Raw genomic sequence first — 6,273 nt, 5'->3', positions numbered from 1 at the left:
GTTCCATCCACGTAGTCGCAAATGGCAAGATTTCATTTCTTTTGATGGCTGCATAGTATTCCATTGTGTATATATACCACATCTTCTTTATCGATTCATCTGCTGATGGACATCTAGGTTCTTTCCATAGTTTGGCTATTGTGCACATTGCTGCTATAAACATTCGGGTGCACGTGCCCCTTCGGATCACTACGTTTGCATCTTTAGGGTAAATACCCAGTAGTGCATTTGCTGGGTCGTCTATTTTCACTTTTTGAGGAAACTCCATTTAATGCAGTATGTTAAAAGTCCAAATTAGCACAAGGAAATTCATGGTGAATAATGCATCAAACTGTGAAATAGAGATGTGATCCAATCTTGCACTTGCACAGTCATGCCTCCTTTATCTCAGCCTAATCCTGGCCCTGTGTCCAATCAAATTCCATTCATATTCATGGGCATAGTTTCCAAATTTGAATTTTTCAAAATACTGCATTACAATATTGCTTATCCTGATACCTCCCCTTTAAAAGTTGTGCCCAAGGCAAGTGCCTCACTCATCTCACCTTAGTCCCAGCCCTACAACCAAGCAGACAACTTTTTTCCACTGATCTTTGCCATTAGATGGTTAAATTTTATGTTGGTCCCTTCTGAAATGCAGTGTTAGGTTAGGTTAGGTAATGGTAGTTAAAGCCACAAGGCTCAGGAGTTAAAAAGGAAAGAACTACTGCGGTTGCAGTTTACAATTTTCATTATGACAAAGAGTAGCAGAAGCCCTGAAGACAAGTATAACATATGTGTGAATAAAATGTGAATTTTTAACAATTTAAACTACTTCGTGGATATCTGTTCATCAAAGCAGTTCTAATTGAGATCTTATTAGAAAAAAACACCTTTAAATGTCAAATTTCAAGTAAGTGAGGGAGTCACTTCATTGCTTAAATCATTCAACCAGGCTGATCGAAGTAGGCAGAAGCCCCTGCGATGGAAACTAGTGGTCCAGGTCATACTGTTCTGACTAGAGCTCAACCCACAGCAGTGACTCATGGTTCCTGGCCCCTCAGACAGCACTGGGGCCATGTGCAAGCTTCACAAGCCCTTCCCTTCAAAGGAAATGTCACCACAGGGCACTGAGAAAAGCATGGGCCCTCCAAGACCTAGGTTTCCCCCACACACTACACTGTTTTATAGCTCCAAGACCTTAGTAATGCTGCTCCTTCTAGCTGAAATTCTTTCCTTGTGGCTTCTCCTTGCTGCTTCTATTAGTCATTTTCATCTCAGCTTGAGCTTCAGGTAAACATGATAGAATGGTCATGTATATCAAATGTCATTCCCTCTCGAAAGCACAGTAAAACATTACCTTTAAATACATAAACTCACAATGACAGGAAGAATAGAAAGGGAGACAAGCATAGTACCATTTGAGAAGCTGAAAGATGGACCAGTAGCTGATTTAATAGACCCAAGGAAGCTGAACATAGGTAGGTAGTGGAAAATAGTTAGGTAGTGGGAACAGTTGAGAACCAACTTAACTTACATCATAGAATACTGAATAGGCTCAAGGACAGGCAGCCCTGGGTACCTCTGGAACTGGGGTGTGAAGAAGTTATGCTCTGGAGAGGGTTAAACAGAGGATCTCTGGACTAGATGACAGCAGGAACAGTTGAGGACAGTAGCAGCTACCCAAAACAGGGGATTCTGTGAATATATGCAACCCCAGTACTGAAAGCAAAGGCCTCTACCATCTTTGCCCCTCTTGGTTCCCAGAACACTGTCACCTAAAAACATATCTTCCTCTGCAGAGGACTGGGGAAAAATTGATTGGTTGGAGTACGGCATGCATCAAAGGGAAGGGTGGGTGTGGCCTTTACTCTCCCTGTGAAGTAAGTTGCCACTAAAGGTCTCCAACAGGGGTGATATCATGAAAGGAAGAGAGAAGATATGTGTATTTTTTCAGTGGCATTAAGCACATTCACACTGTTGTGCCATCATCACTACCAGCCATCTCCAGAATTCTTCTCATCTTCCTCAACTGAAATCTGGCCACATTAAACATTAACTCCCCATTCCCCCTTCCCGCAGACCCTGACACCTTTCTATCTCTGTGAATTTGACTACTTTAGGTATTTCATATAAGTGTAACCCTATAGTATTGGTCTTTTGTGTCTGACTTCTTTCACTGAGCATAAAGTTTTCAAGGTTCACCCATATTGTAGCATGTGTCAACATTTCCTGCTTTTTAAAGGCTGGATGATATTTTATTGTACAGATAGACCACATTTGTCTGTCCATTCATCCGTCAACAGACAGTTGGGTTGTTTCCACCTTCCAGCTATTGTGAATAATGCTGCTATGGTCATGGTTGTGAAAAATATCAAAGTATTCTTTTATCATATAGAATTTGTACACTGTGATTCCAAGAAAGCCTTAATTACAGCAACAATAACAAAAAGACAAGTTTTTTTGGATTCTCCAGGTGGTCCCAACATTGCCAAGGATGCAGAATGCAACTAGGAGGCCATGGACCTGGTATTGACTTTTAGCTCCTTCCCTATGAGTGTGCTTTCAGTGCTGTTGCATAACTTTCTAAGTTTCAATTTCATGTTCTATAAACCGGGTCCCTCTCTGCCACACACCCAAAGGTGTTGAAGTCTCATATGGGCTAATACCTGTAAGAGCCTTATAAATTCACTGTGGTGTTCATGTGGATGCTGCTGCCGCCTAAGGGAGGTAGTAAGGAAGCCCAAGGCAAGGTTAGGGATGATGGGAGTGGGTATGGGAAAGTGACTGAGGCCTTAGAAGGAACTGTGGGAATCTTTCTGGGAGCAGGACCTTGGGCACAGGGAGCTTTGAGGTCTGGGATACAAATTCAGGATATTGTGTGATTGAAATGTCAAAAGGAATCAATTATCCTAATTGCTCCATAGCTAGCTTGTTCCTTTATTTCTTAAATAAAATAACCTGATAAATATGCACTTATGATAATTGGGACCAAAATCCAATAGTATCCAAAGGACAAATGGAATTAGGGACCTCACAGAGGGGTCTCTACATGATGTGGTGATGTTTCCCTCTTAGGGCAGACTCAGGAAATAAGGGCTTTGCTGCTGAGTTGCCTTTGTCCATGGTCTGCTGTAGGATACTGTCATCTGGAAGATGGCCCCTCTCCTTGATGAAGGGTGTGGGGTCAAACTATGTGTCTGGAGGGAGTAGGATGCATACTTGGCCATGTCCTGCCCTCTTTTCTCTTTTCTTTTCTTCAATTAAAAAAAAAATTAGCTGCTCCTTCACTTCCTAAAGACCATAAGAAGTTTTGGAAACTGAAATAGGTAAACGAAGCCCAGTTCTCTCATTTCCTTCCCTGGCAGGGAAAGGAAGGGTGTTGGCAGAGGCTCTTTATTTCTTGCAAGCAGCCACCCAGACTGTTCCTGGCTATATATTCTCAGTGTGATGATGCCAGTTTCACCAGGTGCTGGACATCCTGCCTGAGCTCATGGGTCATATGCTCATGTCCAATGCTAGTTTCTGGCTTTCTTGGTGAGTTTGGGCAAATGCTTCCTTCTCAGGGCCTCACTCTTTCTACCTCCCTGGAGCTAGGGAGCTCTGAGGCCCCTGATCACACACCTGCACAAGTCTCTCAACCTACAGGGTCTGCAACTCCTGTCTAAAGGGTCTTTCTCCTGTCCTCTTATTTATAATAACCTTAAGGGGTAGCCATGACTATCCCATTTGAAGAGGGGGAAAGGAGCTTAGAGGTATTAGGTCATAGACAGTCACCCAAAGACTAAGTGGCTGCACTAGAATTAGACTGCAGGGCTCTGGTCCTCCCTTCCTGACTTGGGTCCCTCTTGCTTCACTGTGTCCCTTCCCTGGAGAAGAACATGGCATGAAAGGGCTGTTGAGGCAGGGCTATAGTGCATGTGTGTTTAAAGGAAAGTAAGAAAGAGCTTGTCTTTTTCTTTTCTGCAAAAGCTTCTGTCCAATATTCAGTTTCCTCATAGTCTCCAAGATTGGATACTCACTCAATGGAAACTGGACCTGCCTTCTCTTCACATTTGCCTTAGATGTGACATTTCTGTGGCCTGCATCTCTGAACAAAAGTTTTTTTTTCCCTATAAATTGGTGAAAGGTTCAAGTCTGCAATCAGTTCTTCCCTCCCCTAGTACACAGAGGAGACACTTGGAAGCCTTGACCCAGGCCTTTGCTTAGATTAGTTTCTCATGTCCCCAAATGTTCTGTGTGGTCCTGTGCCCACAGTTTTCTCCAAGGTGGGGAGCTCAGAGCAGTCCTGATGCTTCTATGATATGCCTCCTGGGCTCCATCAGTACCTGGGGGCATTGTGTTTTTTATCTGAGGGACACACATCATCACCAGAACCTTAGTCCATCCCAACCTAGGTGAGCTCAAGGTTGGGCAAGGGTCCATGCTCCCTCAATGTGTGATTGAGTGGGGGGTTAACGTGTGGTGGGTGAAGAGTGAGGGGATCCCTCACTAGGCTGTGCTGTGGTGAGTGGTTAATTACTTGGTGCATGTACAGCCCTTCTCAAGCTCAATTCATTTTGAGATAAATGAGAGTGCAGGGAAGGACTTCTACCCTAGAATATGGACTTTTGTCTAGTCCAGCCATTGATTGATTGTGGAGAAGCCATGTTACTGCTCTCAGTTTGTCCATCTGTAAAAATGGGAGCAGATAGTATCCTAACACCTCATGGACAGGATGATCTAACAAGCTACTAATCTAGTGGGTGTGAACTCACCTTGCAACTCTTAGACCTGATTCCAGTGCAGAGCCTTCCCCCTGGCACCTTACGTGGTGGCTTAAACTTCTCATCCCTGGACTCAATGACAAGTAACTGAGTCTCCCAAGTGAGGGCCACCCTTACTTTCAGGTACCAAGCATGGGGTTCAATGCCCTATCACTGCTGTACATCAGTGCTTCAAGAGACTGCCTCAGGGACCATCTCCTTTGGTTTAGGTTCATGATCTTTCTTGATTTCTTATAAAACCCTAAAGCTAACTCATTGACATTTATCCACTTGTTTTTGCATTAAACACACACTCTGGCACCATTGTCAATCTTCTGGCATCCTAACATTCCTGTTTGCAAGCCATTCTCTTGTCTATTTCTAAATGTTAACATCTCTTAGCCCATCTTCTCCGTCCCCTCTCCTCCTTGCTCTTTCTCCCTTTCTTTTTCTTTTCTTTAGGGATTTTTGTTTCCTCTATGCAATTATTTCTGTTCATCTTTTCTCTTATATTCTTTCCTATCCCCTTTTCTAAATAGTTGTAATGATTACTTTTCTTCTAATTCTTTTCTTGTTAGGGGAAAGGAGATAAAATGTTTTTCTTCTACATTTGATAGCTGGGTGTTTTTCATACAATTTTTCTGAAATTTTTTTTTCATGAGTTGTACATAGGAGTTCCATATTTCCATACAGTTTTAAAGGTGTATTTCTAATTGCTTGTACTCTCCATAGTAACTAAAAACCATAGAATGGAAACTGAAAATTTATGAATGGAACTGGCTAGGGCTCCAACAACAAGTCAAGCTTCTCAGATTACTTTGAAAAATGACCTGTTTTGGCATATAGTTGCAAAATGTATGGGTTGCCTTTTCTCCTTTTCTATTTTTTAAATAGTTCAAGTAACAAATACTCATAATAGAGCACTTGAAAAACATGGAAGCATGGGACCAAAAACATCTCTAGTTTCATATTTTGAAAGTAATGCCAGTTATTAATACTTCGTATTTCCTTTGTGGGTCACTACTTAAAAGAATCCATAACAAATCCACAAGACTGTAAGCCTGGTGGTATATAAATTATTTCTTATTCATCTAGAATACTTCACAGTACAAAAAGGGACTCTTTAAATGTCTACTGAATAGTAAAGCTTTTTTTTTACATCTCAGTTTGTAGCTCATGGTGACTGCTCCTGAAATCTTGTGCATGTTCATGTTAATTTCATAGAGAGTGCCATGTGGGGCAGATGGTCTCAGAAAGGCCACCCTACCCTCTGCTTTGTGGGCTGGGAGAGCATTAGGGCAGCCCCTTCACTGTGTTCTTCTTTCCACAGCTCTCATCAGGAAAGTCAGTAATGACTGTCTGCCTTTGCAAATAGTGAGGCTGTGAAAGTTGGGATTTTGTCTATTTTGGTCACTACTATATCCTACATACTTGGTGGCACATAGTAGGCACTTTATAAAGGTTTGTTGACTGACAATGAATAAATGAATGAACAAATGAGAAAATATCGGTCCTTGAAATTAAGGAGCTTGCATTCTTATCAGGATGA

Source organism: Enhydra lutris, unplaced genomic scaffold, assembly GCF_002288905.1.
Source record: "Enhydra lutris kenyoni isolate GAN:26980312 unplaced genomic scaffold, ASM228890v2 scaffoldscaffold96, whole genome shotgun sequence".
Lineage (NCBI taxonomy): Eukaryota > Metazoa > Chordata > Mammalia > Carnivora > Mustelidae > Enhydra > Enhydra lutris.
The sequence above is the reverse complement of the archived record's forward strand: the minus strand, read 5'-3'. Positions refer to the sequence as shown.